Source organism: Lithobates pipiens, unplaced genomic scaffold, assembly GCF_037356315.1.
Source record: "Lithobates pipiens isolate NorthernLeopardFrog02 unplaced genomic scaffold, aLitPip1_a1.2 Scaffold_23, whole genome shotgun sequence".
NCBI classification, from domain to species: Eukaryota; Metazoa; Chordata; class Amphibia; order Anura; family Ranidae; genus Lithobates; species Lithobates pipiens.
In genome coordinates, this window is record NW_027507785.1 from 12,412,599 (window position 1) to 12,428,152 (window position 15,554).

At 48.6% G+C, this 15,554-nt stretch overlaps 1 protein-coding gene across 3 annotated transcripts in view; it reads left to right on the forward strand.

Moving 5' to 3' along the window:
• The window catches only part of SLCO2B1 (solute carrier organic anion transporter family member 2B1), a 220,203-nt gene that overhangs the window by 27,085 nt on the left and 177,564 nt on the right, over positions 1–15,554 (forward strand). Inside the window, exon 1 of one of the 3 annotated variants that reach the window (XM_077451191.1) lies at positions 12,699–12,881. The exons of the other annotated variants lie outside the window; for them this stretch is intronic. The gene's annotated coding sequence lies outside the window, so the exon portion shown is untranslated. Of the gene's footprint in view, positions 1–12,698; positions 12,882–15,554 lie in introns of those variants that run through there. 3 annotated transcript variants of the gene reach the window in all.

Below are 15,554 nucleotides of genomic sequence, written 5' to 3' on the forward strand. Positions count from 1 at the left end.
TGACAGGGGAGGGGAGCTGACAGAGGGGGGGTAACTGACAGGGAAGGGGAGCTGACAGATGGGGACAGGTTTACAGAGGGGGAGTGGCTGACAGAGGGGGGTGAGAGGGCACATGAGAAAGATACCTGAGTGAGGTCTTGATGAGACACAGCAAAGCACACGCCAGGCAAGGAGGCGGGACTCCGGGCGGCCGTGATCACCCACAGTCCTGCTCCGCCTCCACGTGTGACCAGGTTCCCCGAGCTAATCGGTGATCCTCATGTCCGTCGCCCGCACCTGACCTAGTCAGCCAATCACAGGCTGAATAGGTACGCATGTCGCCTGCTGCTCATCGCTGAGCTTAGCTCGTTGGCGGAGCGCACAGGCAGTAATAAATGTGTAAAACTGATCGCGTGTGGGAATCGGGATGCGCCGTTCAAGTTTGAACTGCAGCTATATGTGCCCGGGTTTCAGGTGGCTTGAAAACCGGGCACATGTGTTCAAACCCGGACTGTCCGGGTCAAAACCGGACAGGTGGCAACCCTAGTTAAGCACCTTGTTGGCTGCTAGGCCTTGTGAGAGAGGGACTGTCCAACCTGAGTGATCATCCAGCTGCGAATGGCTATTCTCTGGATGCAGTCAAAGTGAGCAAGTTCTTCAATATTTGACTTTGACACTAAGAGTACCTGAACTTTCTTTCCAACCCTCTGATCCCAATTTAAGAGACTGTTCATTGTCTACGTTTTGCAAATAAAATCCATTCAAGCGGATGTGTTGTCAGTCCCTCGAGTTACTGGGCCATTTACCACGGGACACCCCCTAGACCTGAAGTGAGGAGAAAAGAAGGTAACGGTAAGCCCAAATCTAACCAGCAGCTCCTTTTGGGGTTAGTGCTACATATATATATATATATATATATATATATATATATATATATATAAAATGTAGCGCTAATATCCTTGTCTTCTGATGTGTATTAGCATTATAATGAAAGTCTGTGGACGGTTCTATAGCTTAGTGTTTGGCGACATCTAGTGGCCAAGTACTGAAAGTGAACTCAAATGATATTTGGCTTTCAAGCATTGAACTATTTACAGGAAGTGAATGTTATTTACATTGGAGAGTTGACCCCTTTACCCAGGATGCTGAATGACCTACCCATGGACACCCTCTCTTGCATTGCATGCTGGGTAGGAGATAAAAGGACCCTAAGCGTAGGGTTGCCACTTTTTCTTCAAGCCAAACCCGAACACTTTAGCGGCACACAGCAAAACTTTTTTCTTAGCATACTCTATAGAATTGTAAAAGACCTGGGAAAACGTTAGGTGCTCCAAAGAGAATAGTAATGTGGCGTGCATAGTGCCCCCTCATCCTCCTACCAGGCCCTGTTCTGAGCTAAATTCTTGTCTGAATATTGTGTTCAGGTGGACTGAAACCTGGACACATGATTCAAAACCCGAACTGTCCGGGTGAATCCCAGACAGGTGGAAACCCTACCTGAGCGGCCATTTTAGGTCTCTTGGGAACGCATGCAGAGGCCTCCCGGAGGAAGCAGCTTGATGCCTGTGCGGAGCGCAACGCTGCTCGGTTGTGTGAGTGACATGAAGTGCCAGCGACTCAGAGATCAGATTGGGAGGATCCAGAGACACCTTTGAGCATCGGAGGACCAGGTCCACCTGTCGGGATGGGACAGAGTGACGGAGCTGGCTGAGGCAGACGCAAGCTGCAACTACCGGACCAAAGTTACCATACCAAGGTTCCGATCCAGTTGGTGAGCAGGTTGCTACTCACCGTTTTGTAAACCATTGCACCTAGTCAGACTTATATACAGGCCTCGCTGGGATAATTAGTCCCACAGAGGAGGAGCATAGCAACTTACGCTAGGCAGGCATAAGGCCTACTTACTATCACACTTCAAGCACTGTATTATATTTGTGGAAGAAATACTAGGATCATCCTCAATTCAGTTTTAACTGCTTTAACCTTGGATTACAAATTTATAAGGAGTTACCATTGCTAGCGAAGATCCGAAGATAAAGACTGAGTGCTTTAAGTGAGATCTCACGCATAGCTACAAAAGTAGGGGGAGCTCCCATATATATATATATATATATATATATATATATATATATATATATATTGTTTGTAACTGTTTTAGCAAAGTCCATTGTCCTGTCAATCAGTGTTGGATGACAGTACAATTGCTGTAATCACCTATTTACAAATATATATAGTAACATATACTTTGGTTAAGTACCTCGCTGTGTGGAGTATTTTTTTCCCTCAGCAGGTGGAGCCAGTGGATTCTGAGAGGACAATACAGGTATATTGTGATATATTATATTGTACTGTATTGTATTGCACCACAGCTGTGTCAAGGGGGCTGAGGCAAGTTAGTGGGGTTGTGTTACTAGAGTGCAGGCCCTAAATCAAATCAGCCGCTGCTTCGGGAGTCAGTGCTACAATAGAAAGAAAAAATAGTTACCTAGAATTCAAAAACTAAAAAAGCTTTGGAAGCTTTTGCTACATCGCTCACCTTCAATTCCCCCTGCAATAATTCCTTTGTTCCACTAGATGTCACCCATCCTCTGGCCTCTATTTAACCCACATGCAGTCAGCCCAGGCTGTCATGGACCCGCCCCCCTGTCGGTGCGTCACCACACAAGCCAGGGCTGGAAGGATTTTAAGGGCTAATTTTTACCACTGTGTGTTTATTGCATGGGTTCGGTGCTTTTTCAGTTCAATTTACTTTCTTGACTAAGTTGCATCTGCATGCATTTCTACATGTTTGCTGTGTGTTTGCCTGTGCCCATGCGCATTTGCAAATGGGTTCAATTGTGTTAGTGTAACTATATATATATATATAAAATAAATAGGTATCTGGAATTCAAAAACTGAAAAAGCTTTGGCAGTAATTCCTGTATTCCACGAGATGCCACCCATCTTCTGGCCTCTATTTAGCCCAGGCTGTGCGTTTACATGTGCCCATGCGCGTTTGCAAGTGGGTTCAATTGCGTCAGTCTAACTATGTAAAAAAATGAATTAAAAAAATATAGGTACCTGGAATTTAAAAAATTAAAAAAGCTTTGGAAGCTTTTGCTACAACGGCCACCTTCAATAACCCTCCCCCCCCCCCCCCCGCAGTAATTCCTTTTTTCCACTAGATGTCTCCCATCTTCTGGTCTTACCATATGCAGTCAGCCCAGGCTGTCGTGGACCCGCCCCCTGTCGCATGCAAGAGGCCGGGGGAAACTTTAAGGGTTCATTTGAATAAGGGGGGGGGGTTTCTGGAATTTGCAAATTCTGATTGTAAGGGGCTCATTCTCACAAGGATATGTGTATTTTCTGAATGAGAGGAAGGATCTTGCTGGCAGAACTAGAAAATCTGACTTAAAATACTCGCCTCATTTATGTGAACCTTTGCGCGCCTATGCGCACACGCGCGTAAAATAAAAATAAAAAAGTCTCGTAGCTAAATTCATCGCTATTTTCCAAATGTAGGCGCAGCTGCGTGTATGGGCTCATTCGTTACCGTAGTGCTGGGTTTTAGGTGCAGACAAAACGATCTGCTGTGCTTATCTAAACGTGTTTTTTTTTTTTTTTTGGCCGTGTCAATGAGTTAAAAAAGCAAAAAAAATAAAGCGAAACAGATATGAGCAAACAGTTTACAAAATAAACATATAATAAATATATATATATATAAAAAAACAAAAACAAAAAGTTTCTTTTTTAGCAGACAGCAGAAAACATTGTGAAATCTGTTTGCAGCCAAAGTTACACAATGTATGTATTTTGCGGAGTCAGCAGCCCGGGTCGTTCACTCGCTTGGCACATGTTTAATGGATGGTTTGCAGTGTATTTCTAAGATCCCCCCCCCCCCCCCCCCAACCCCCGCTTGTGTACATGTATATTTGTTCTGTGTGACATGGCAAGAGAAACAAATGTTATAAGGATATTTCCTGTGCTGGATGAATGATTCTTATACAATCCAAAACACTGTATTTTACTCAGTATCAAAGGAGAGCGCCATCTAGTGACCAAACATCTTGTTTTCTGTTTCAAATCAATTAAATACATGGTGCATGCAATACCTTGCGCTGGCCGCAGTGCAGGTCCTTTTGGTAGGTGCGTTGGGGTGCCATTCAGAATAAATGACACTGCATCAAAACGCAATGGTTTCAATGTCCCTTATGGACACTAGGGGTGGAAGAATGTGCCACCATGACGTACTGAAGAGAACCTCATTATCTCATTGTCACCGATCAACAATTTTTTAATGAAAAACTGGAACTCTATTGGATACGTTACATAACAGTAAAGCTGAATTTTAGAGTGATCTGGACGTGCATAGCGAGTGATCTGGACGTGTATAGCGAGTGATCTGGACGTGTATAGCGAGTGATCTGGACGTGCATAGCGAGTGATCTGGACGTGCATAGCGAGTGATCTGGATGTGCATAGCGAGTGATCTGGACGTGTATAGTGAGTGATCTGGACGTGTATAGTGAGTAGAGTGATCTGGACGTGTATAGCGAGTGATCTGGACGTGTATAGCGAGTGATCTGGACGTGTATAGCGAGTGATCTGGACGTGTATAGCGAGTGATCTGGACGTGTATAGTGAGTGATCTGGACGTGTATAGCGAGTGATCTGGATGTGTATAGTGAGTAGAGTGATCTGGACGTGTATAGCGAGTGGAGTGATCTGGACGTGTATAGCGAGTGATCTGGACGTGTATAGCGAGTGGAGTGATCTGGACGTGTATAGCGAGTGATCTGGATGTGTATAGTGAGTAGAGTGATCTGGACGTGTATAGCGAGTGGAGTGATCTGGACGTGTATAGCGAGTGGAGTGATCTGGACGTGTATAGCGAGTGGAGTGATCTGGACGTGTATAGCGAGTGGAGTGATCTGGACGTGTATAGCGAGTGGAGTGATCTGGACGTGTATAGCGAGTGATCTGGACGTGTATAGCGAGTGGAGTGATCTGGACGTGTATAGCGAGTGATCTGGACGTGTATAGCGAGTGATCTGGACGTGTATAGTGAGTGATCTGGACGTGTATAGCGAGTGATCTGGATGTGTATAGCGAGTGATCTGGACGTGTATAGCGAGTGATCTGGACGTGTATAGCGAGTGATCTGGACGTGTATAGCGAGTGATCTGGACGTGTATAGTGAGTGATCTGGACGTGTATAGCGAGTGATCTGGACGTGTATAGCGAGTGATCTGGACGTGTATAGCGAGTGATCTGGACGTGTATAGCGAGTGATCTGGACGTGTATAGTGAGTGGAGTGATCTGGACGTGTATAGCGAGTGATCTGGACGTGTATAGCGAGTGATCTGGACGTGTATAGCGAGTGATCTGGACGTGTATAGTGAGTGGAGTGATCTGGACGTGTATAGCGAGTGATCTGGACGTGTATAGCGAGTGATCTGGACGTGTATAGCGAGTGATCTGGACGTGTATAGCGAGTGATCTGGACGTGTATAGCGAGTGGAGTGATCTGGACGTGTATAGCGAGTGGAGTGATCTGGACGTGTATAGCGAGTGGAGTGATCTGGACGTGTATAGCGAGTGATCTGGACGTGTATAGCGAGTGATCTGGACGTGTATAGCGAGTGATCTGGACGTGTATAGCGAGTGATCTGGACGTGTTTAGCGAGTGATCTGGACGTGTATAGCGAGTGATCTGGACGTGTATAGCGAGTGGAGTGATCTGGACGTGTATAGCGAGTGATCTGGACGTGTATAGCGAGTGATCTGGACGTGTATAGCGAGTGATCTGGACGTGTATAGCGAGTGGAGTGATCTGGACGTGTATAGCGAGTGATCTGGACGTGTATAGCGAGTGATCTGGACGTGTATAGCGAGTGATCTGGACGTGTATAGCGAGTGGAGTGATCTGGACGTGTATAGCGAGTGATCTGGACGTGTATAGCGAGTGATCTGGACGTGTATAGCGAGTGATCTGGACGTGTATAGCGAGTGGAGTGATCTGGACGTGTATAGCGAGTGATCTGGACGTGTATAGCGAGTGATCTGGACGTGTATAGCGAGTGATCTGGACGTGTATAGCGAGTGATCTGGACGTGTATAGCGAGTGATCTGGACGTGTATAGCGAGTGATCTGGACGTGTTTAGCGAGTGATCTGGACGTGTATAGCGAGTGATCTGGACGTGTATAGCGAGTGATCTGGACGTGTATAGCGAGTGGAGGGGGGGAGGGGGTCTCCACCCTTATCAGAGATGCCAGGAAATTATCAGTGTTTGCCTGAACTTCCAACGAAAAAGTATTTTCAGTAACAGGAAAGGAGATCAGAGCACAACAATGAGGAAGAAAAGGTTATGAAAATGTAACAAGTTACCAGATAAAAGAGATCTCAAAAATATCAGCATATCACAATGGGGGTATGATCTGGACGTGTATAGTGAGCGATCTGGACGTGTATAGTAGCGTTTCCCTCTTCCCAGTGGCGTTGGGAGGGGAAGTGACCGGGGGTTATAGCCCTGAGTGGGCCCCCCAAAAAGCCCCGGCTTTCATATTGCTAATCCATAAGGCCCCTTTCACACTGGGGCGGTGCGGCCGTCGGTGGTAAAGCGCCGCTATTTCTAGCGGCACTTTACCGTTGTTTAAGTGGCGGTCTGCGGGTGCTAGAGGATTGGTTTTAACCCCCACTAGTGGCTGAAAAAGGGTTAAAACCGCCCGCAAAGCGCCGCTGCAGCGGCGCTTTGCTGGCGGTATAGCCGCGCTGTCCCATTGATTTCAATGGGTAGGAGCGGTTTAGGAGTATTAGGTAGGTAATACACCGCTCCTTCACCACTCCAAAGATGCGGCTAGCAGGACTTTTTTTTACCGTCCTGCTAGCGCACCGCTCCAGCGTGAAAGCTCTTGGGCTTTCACACTGGAGTGAAAGGGGCTGTTTTTTTCAGGCGCTACATAGGTGCTATCTTTAGCGCTATAGCACCTGAAAACCACCCCAGTGTGATAGGGGCCTAATTATTACCCCAAGGTCTGGGGTTGGCCAGGAACTCAGGGCTATAAAGGGACTGGCCTACCGGGATGGCAGGAGATTTCCTGGAAGGCCGCTTGCCCTGGGGACGCTTTGCAGGGCCGAACCTGGGGGTGCACGGCTTCCTCTGAAGGGAAAGGGAGGCAAGCACCACCAGAACTGGCTCCTATGATGGATGTCACACTGGTCCAATGTCGGGAAGTGTGACATCATCATAAGAGCTGTGACTTAGGCCCCTTTCACACTGAGGCGGTATTCAGGCTCTACAGCGCTAAAAATAGCGCCTGTGTAGCGCCTGAAAAAGCCGACCCCTTTCACTCCAGTGTGAAAGCTGGAGGGCTTTCACACTGGAGTGGTGCGCTAGCAGAACGGTGAAAAAAGTCCTGCTAGCCGCATCTTTGGAGCGGTGAAGGAGCGGTGTATTCACCGCTCCTACCCATTGAAATCAATAGGACAGTGCGGCAATACCTTCGGCAAAGTGCCGCTGCAGCGCCGCTTTGCGGGCAGTTTTAACCCTTTTTAAAACCACCCCGCTAGCGCCCGCAGACCGCCACTAAAACAACGGTAAAGCGCCGCTAAAAATAGCGGCGCTTTACCGCCGACGGCCGCACCGCTCCAGTGTGAAAGGGCCCTAAGTGTGACAGTGGTGCTGCACTGGGTAAGCAGGAGATCCCGCTCTGTGTAAACTGCAGGCGCTCCTCTCCCCATGCACTGGCAAGGCTGCGCTGATGGGCACTGGCTAGGCTGCGCTGATGGGCACTGATCAGGCTGCATTGATGGGCACAGGTAAGGCTGAGCTGATGAGCACTGGCAAGGTTGTGCTGATGGGCACTGGCAAGGCTGCATTTATAGGCACTGGTGAGGCTGAGCTGATGGGCACTGATCAGGCTGCATTGATGGGCACAGATAAGGCTGCATTGATGGTCACTGATGAGGCTGCATTGATAGTCACTTATGAGGCTGCATTGATGAGCACTAGTGAGGCTGAGCTGATGGGCACTGGTGAGGCTGCTTTGATGGGTATTGTCGAGGCCGCATTGATGGGCAGTAATCAGGCTGCATTGATGGGCACTGGTGAGGCTGCATTGATGGGCACTGGTGAGGCTGCATTTATGGGGACTGGTGAGGCTGAATTGATGGGCACTGGTGAGGCCGCATTGATGGAAACTGATTAGGCTGCATTGATGGGCATTGGTGAGGCTGCATTGATGAGGATTGGTGAGGCTACATTGATGGGTACTGATCAGGCTGCATTGATGGGCACTGACGAGGCTATATTGATGGGCACTGGTAAGGCTGCATTGATGGGTATTGGTGAGGCTGCGTTGATGGGTATTGGTGAGGTCACGTTGATGGAAACTGGTGAGGCTGCACTGATGGACACTGGTGAGGCTGCACTGATGGGCACTGGTGAGGCTGCATTGATGGGGATTGGGGAGGCTGCATTGATGGGTACTGGTGAGGCTGCATTGATGGGCACTGGTGAGGCTGCATTGATGAGGATTGGTGAGGCTGCATTGATTGGCACTGATCAGGCTGCATTGATGAGCACTGATCAAGCTGAATTGATGGGGATTGGTGAGGCTGCATTGATGGGCACTGATCAGGCTGCATTGATGAGTACTGATCAAGCTGAATTGATGGGGATTGGTGAGGCTGCATTGATGGGCACTGGTGAGGCTGCTTTGATGAGTATTGTCGAGGCCGCATTGATGGGCACTGGTGAGGCTGCATTGATGGACACTGGTTAGGCTGCATTGATGGGCACTGGTGAGGCTGCATTGATGAGGATTGGTGAGGCTACATTGATGGGCACTGATCAGGTTGCATTGATGGGGATTGGTGAGGCTGCATTGATGGGCACTGACGAGGCTGCATTGAAGGGCATTGGTGAGGCTGCATTGATGGGCACTAATCAGGCTTCTCTGATGGGCACTGGCGAGGCTGTGTTAATGGGGATTGGTGAAGCTGCATTGATGGGCACTGGTGAGGCTATATTGATGGCCACTGGTAAGGCTGCATTGATGGGTATTGGTGAGGCTGCGTTGATGGGTATTGGTGAGGCCACGTTGATGGAAACTGGTGAGGCTGCACTGATGGGCACTGGTGAGGCTGCATTGATGGGGATTGGGGAGGCTGCATTGATGGGTACTGGTGAGGCCGCATTGATGGGCACTGGTGAGGCTGCATTGATGGGCACTGGTGAGGCTGCATTTATGGGCACTGGTGAGGCTGCATTGATGAGGATTGGTGAGGCTGCATTGATTGGCACTGATCAGGCTGCATTGATGAGCACTGATCAAGCTGAATTGATGGGGATTGGTGAGGCTGCATTGATGGGCACTGATCAGGCTGAATTGATGGGGATTGGTGAGGCTGCATTGATGGGCACTGGTGAGGCTGCCTTGATGGGGATTGGTGAGGCCGCATTGATGGGCACTGGTGAGGCTGCATTGATGGGGATCGGTGAGGCTGCATTGATGGGCACTGGTGAGGCGGCATTGATGGGCACTGGTGAGGCTGCATTGATGGGGATTGGTGAGGCTGCATTGATGGGCACTGGTGAGGCGGCATTGATGGGCACTGGTGAGGCTGTATTGATGGGCACTGGTGAGCCAGGCAGCAACCATCAAGTAAAAATAACCCCCATGATGCCAGGACTTTTTCCTACCTAGCAGCACCTCTGCCTCCTCCTGTCCTCCCTGTAGGGAGGTATACACAGCACTGCCATCCTCTAATGGAAATCCTGCAGGTATCTGGACGATGTTTAAAGAGAAACATAAAATAAGATCACCCGGCGGAGGTGGGGGCTCCACCCTTATCAGAGATGCCGGGAAAATCTCAGTGTTTTCCTGAACTTCAGCAGAAAAGTATTTTCAGTAACAGGAAAGGAGATCAGAGCACAACAATGAGGAAGAAAAGGTGATGAAAATGTAACACCTTACCAGAGAAGAGATGTCCAAAACTCCATCCATACCGGCAAAATATAATGGAGATTATTAATTATGTGCTCCGAATGAAACTATCATTGGATCCTGGATTGTGTCTGTTAAATATAATGGAGAAGTCGAATATATCGGAAAATGTGTTACAATAGTGAGAAGCTTGTTCCAGGCTCAGGAACTAATAGCGCAGAAATGGATATCCATGTATCAGTGGAAGGATAGAGAACCCAAATAAAAGAGGTAGTATTGAAAGAGAAATTCATTTTCCTACATAGAGGATGCCGCGGGAAATTCAAGGCTATTTGGAAAGGCTGGTTAGAGACCGTGGACCCTGAACTGTGAGAAACTTTAAGGCATGGGTTGGGACTCGGGAGATCATCTGTGGGGACCGGGGTTGGGAGTTCATCTGGGGGGACCGGGGGTTGGGAGATTATCTGGGAGGACCGGGGTTGGGAGATTATCTGGGAGGACCGGGGGTTGGGAGATTATCTGGGAGGACCGGGGGTTGGGAGATCATCTGGGGGGACCGGGGGTTGGGAGATTATCTGGGGGGACCAGGGGGTGGGAGATTATCTGGGAGGACCGGGGTTGGGAGATTATTTTTGGGGACTGGGGTTGGGAGATTATCTGGGGGGACCGGGGTGGGAGATTATCTGGGGGGACCGGGGTTGGGAGATTATCTGGGAGGATCGGGGTTGGGAGATTATTTTTGGGGACTGGGGTTGGGAGATTATCTGGGGGGACCGGGGTGGGAGATTATCTGGGGGGACTGGGGTGGGAGATTATCAGGGGGGACTGGGGGTTGGGAGATTATCTGGGGGGACTGGGGTGGGAGATTATCTGTGGGGACCAGGATTGGGAGATTATCTGGGAGGATCGGGGTTGGGAGATTATTTTTGGGGACTGGGGTTGGGAGATTATCTGGGGGGACCAGGGTGGGAGATTATCAGGGGGGACCAGGGGTTGGGAGATTATCTGGGGGGACCGGGGTGGGAGATTATCTGGGGGGACTGGGGTGGGAGATATCACAGTGTGGGCATATCAGGATATCAGTGTTGGTATAGCAGGATATCACAGTGTTGGTACATCGGGATAGCACAGTGTTGGTATATCGGGATATCACAGAGTTGGTATATCGGCATATCACAGTTTGGGCATATCAGGATATCACAGTGTTGGTACATCGGGATATCACAGTGTTGGTACATCGAGATATCACAGTGTTGGTACATCGGGATATCACAGTGTTGGTACATCGGGATATCACAGTGTTGGTACATCGGGATATCACAGTGTTGGTACATCGGGATATCACAGTGTTGGTACATCGGGATATCACAGTGTTGGTATATCGGGATATCACAGTGTTGGTATATCGGGATATCACAGTGCTGGTATATCTGGATATCACAGTGTTGGTATATCAGGATATCACAGTGCGGATATATCAGGATATTACAGTGTGGATATATCAGGATATCACAGTGTGGGTATATCTGGATATCACAGTGTTGATATATCAGGATATCAGTGTGGGTATATCAGGATATCGCAGTGCGGATATATCAGGATATCACAGTGTGGCTATATCAGGATATCAGTGTGGGTATATCAGGATATCACAGTGTGGCTATATCAGGATATCAGTGTGGGTATATCAGGATATCACAGTGTGGATATATCAGGATATCACAGTGTGGGTATATCAAGATATCAGTGTGGGTATATCAGGATATCGCAGTGTGGATGTAGCAGAATATTACAGGTTCCCTTAAAAGCCCACAATGAATAAACACAGAAAAAAACCTTAAAGTAGAAGTAAAGGAATTGTTTTCCTCCATTTTGGAGAGAGTATGGGAGGGTTATAACCTCTGTGGGAGTTTTTCTTTTACAGCTGTGACCCAATTTGGGAGATTTGCCTTTACTTCCTGTCTCATATCCACTACAGGAAGTGAAATAAAATACCTCCAAAACAAGCTGCATTCAATCTTTAGCATTACACAAATGCTTGTAAAAGCGCAATATTGCGCGCGTTTACAAATCACGCGATAAACTCCCGCCATACCTGCGTTGCCATTCAATATCAATAGCAGCCCAAATGCAGCAAAAAACACACACTTGTTTTGTGAAAAAAATGTGTAACAAAAACAGCAGGGGTTCTAATCCCTCTTCACTCTATCCAAAAAATAAAAAAAATAAAAAATTGTCGTTTGTTACACTTTCATTTTCCCTCCCCCACTGACTCCAATGAATTTCGCCAAAATGGCGTCAAATCACTGAAAACTCTTAATGCAAAAACGATCCCGTATAAGTTGTTTGGGGGACCAATGCAGCTTTGTGTCGATAGAACATTTTTTCCAAGAATTACCGATTTTTTAAAATTATTATTTTAATAGCAAATGAGCAAAAAAAAAGAAAAAAATCTCCAGTTTCGCAAATGATTCTTTTATATAAATAGCGCTAATCTACATACAAAGTATCAGTTCTGCCATATAAATTGTGTGGTGCCTGGAGTTTCATTGGGGGGCGTCGATCTGATGGGTCACCATGGTCCCCCCCCCCCCAATCCTGGAAGAAGTCCTAATGCTCCCTCAGACTTTGGCTAGAGTTCCCCTTTAAGTGTACAGTAGACTGTTATTGCGCGTAGATTGTTGTCAGCGTGTGGGCAGCGGAGGAAGGAACGTCACTCTCAAATTCCTCTGTTTCCGGGAGATGAAAAGAGTCAGCAAAATAAATGGGAAACAAAAAAAAAAAAAAAAATTCTTCTCATTGTCACTGCATTATGTGACACTTCTCGGGGACTGGAAGGACCAAGAACCCTGCTGGCCTTGTGGGACTTTATTCTGATAATGAAGCCTGTGAGTCCCAGGATTGTCTGAGCTCAGGATTGTCCCCATCTGACCACACCGACCAGGACTGTGCCTGGGACTACTACGGACACTGGTAAGAGTTCCACTTTATGGGGCTGCCTGTCCATCTTCTAGACCAGAACCCCTCTGTCCTTTTTCCTCTACCGCTATCCCTCTGCCTTTGTTCCAGGCCAGAACCCCTTTGTTTAAGTTCTAGACCAGAACCCCTCTCTGTTCCTGATCCTCTACCACCATCTCCCTGTCCTTCTTCTAGGCCCAGACCTCCCTGTCCCTTTATTTTTGGGATCCAATCTCCTCTGTTCTATATCAGGATATCACAGTGTTGGTATTTTGGGATATCACAGTGTTGTTATATCAGGATTTCACGGTGTTGGTATATCTATATTCTAGATACCAGTCCTTCTTCTGGACCTGATTCCCTATTTCTCTCTTCTCAAACCCCTCTGTTTTTCTGGACCTGATTCCTTTTGTTCCTCTTCTGGACCTCATTCCTTCTGTTCTTCTGGATCTCATCCCCTCTGTCCCTTCTCTAAACCTCAGCCCTTCCGTCCTTCTTCTGGACCTCATCCACTCTGTCCCTTCTCTAGACCTCAGCCCTTCCATCCTTCTTCTGGACCTCATCCCCTCTGTCCCTTCTCTAGACCTCAGCCCTTCCATCCTTCTTCTGGACCTCATTCCCTCTGTCCCTTCTCTAGACCTCAGCCCTTCCATCCTTCTTCTGGACCTCATCCCCTCTGTCCCTTCTCTAAACCTCAGCCCCTCCGTCCTTCTTCTGGACCTCATCCCCTCTGTCCCTTCTCTAAACCTCAGCCCCTCCGTCCTTCTTCTGGACCTCATCCCCTCTGTCCCTTCTCTAAACCTCAGCCCCTCCGTCCTTCTTCTGGACCTCATCTCCTCTGTCCCTTCTCTAAACCTCAGCCCCTCCGTCCTTCTGGACCTCATCTCCTCTGTCCCTTCTCTAGACCTCAGCCCTTCCATCCTTCTGGACCTCATCCCCTCTGTCCCTTCTCTGGACCTCAGCCCTTCTGTCCTTCTTCTGGACCTCATCTCCTCTGTCCCTTCTCTAAACCTCAGCCCTTCCATCATTCTTCTGGACCTCATTCCCTCTGTCCCTTCTCTAGACCTCAGCCCTTCCATCCTTCTTCTGGACCTCATCCCCTCTGTCCCTTCTCTAAACCTCAGCCCCTCCGTCCTTCTTCTGGACCTCATCCCCTCTGTCCCTTCTCTAAACCTCAGCCCCTCCGTCCTTCTGGACCTCATCTCCTCTGTCCCTTCTCTAAACCTCAGCCCCTCCGTCCTTCTGGACCTCATCTCCTCTGTCCCTTCTCTAGACCTCAGCCCTTCCATCCTTCTGGACCTCATCCCCTCTGTCCCTTCTCTGGACCTCAGCCCTTCTGTCCTTCTTCTGGACCTCATCTCCTCTGTCCCTTCTCTAAACCTCAGCCCTTCCGTCCTTCTTCTGGACCTCATCCCCTCTGTCCCTTCTCTGGACCTCAGCCCTTCTGTCCTTCTTCTGGACCTCATCCCCTCTGTCCCTTCTCTGGACCTCAGCCCTTTCATCCTTCTTCTCGACCTCATCCCCTCTGTCCCTTTTCTGGAGCTCATCCCTTCTGTCCTTGTTCTGGACCTCATCTCCTCTGTCTTTTTTTCTGGATCTCACCCCATCCCTCCTTCTTTTGGACCTCATCCCCACAGTCCCTTTTCTTGATCTCATCCCTTCCATTCCTAAACTCCCTTCCACAGAAAAGTTTTCTCCCTATTGTGGGGTCACCAGTCCGGTATTTGTATATTGAAATCATATCCCCTCTCAAGCGTCTCTTCTCCAGAGAGAATAAGTTCAGTGCTCACAACCTTTCCTCATAACTAATATCCTCCAGACCCTTTATTAGCTTTGTTGCCCTTCTTTGTAGTCGCTCCATTTCCAGTACATCCTTCCTGAGGACTGGAGCCCAGAACTGGACAGCATACTCCAGGTGCGGCCGGACCAGAGTCTTGTAGATTGAACTGTTTACCCCATCCTCTGTCCCTCTTCTGGATCTGATCTCCTCTGTCCCTCTTCTGGACCTGATCTCCTCTGTCCCTCTTCTGGATCTGATCTCCTCTGTCCCTCATCTGGACCTGATCTCCTCTGTCCCTCTTCTGGATCTGATCCCCTCTGTCCCTCTTCTGGATCTGATCTCCTCTGTCCCTCTTCAGGATCTGATCTCCTCTGTCCCTCTTCTGGACCTGATCTCCTCTGTCCCTCTTCTGGATCTGATCTCCTCTGTCCCTCATCTGGACCTGATCTCCTCTGTCCCTCTTCTGGATCTGATCCCCTCTGTCCCTCTTCTGGACCTGATCTCATCTGTCCCTCTTCTGGATCTGATCTCCTCTGTCCCTCTTCAGGATCTGATCTCCTCTGTCCCTCTTCAGGATCTGATCTCCTCTGTCCCTCTTCTGGATCTGATCTCCTCTGTCCCTCTTCTGGACCTGATCTCCTCTGTCCCTCTTCTGGATCTGATCTCCCCTGTCCCTCTTCTGGACCTGATCCCCTCTGTCCCTCTTGTGGATCTGATCCCCTCTGTCCCTCTTCTGGATCTGATCCCCTCTGTCCCTCTTCTGGATCTGATCTCCTCTATCCCTCTTCTGGACTTGATCTCCTCTGTCCCTCTTCAGGATCTGATCTCATCTGTCCCTCTTCTGGATCTGATCTCCTCTGTCCCTCTTCAGGATCTGATCTCATCTGTCCCTCTTCTGGATCTGATCT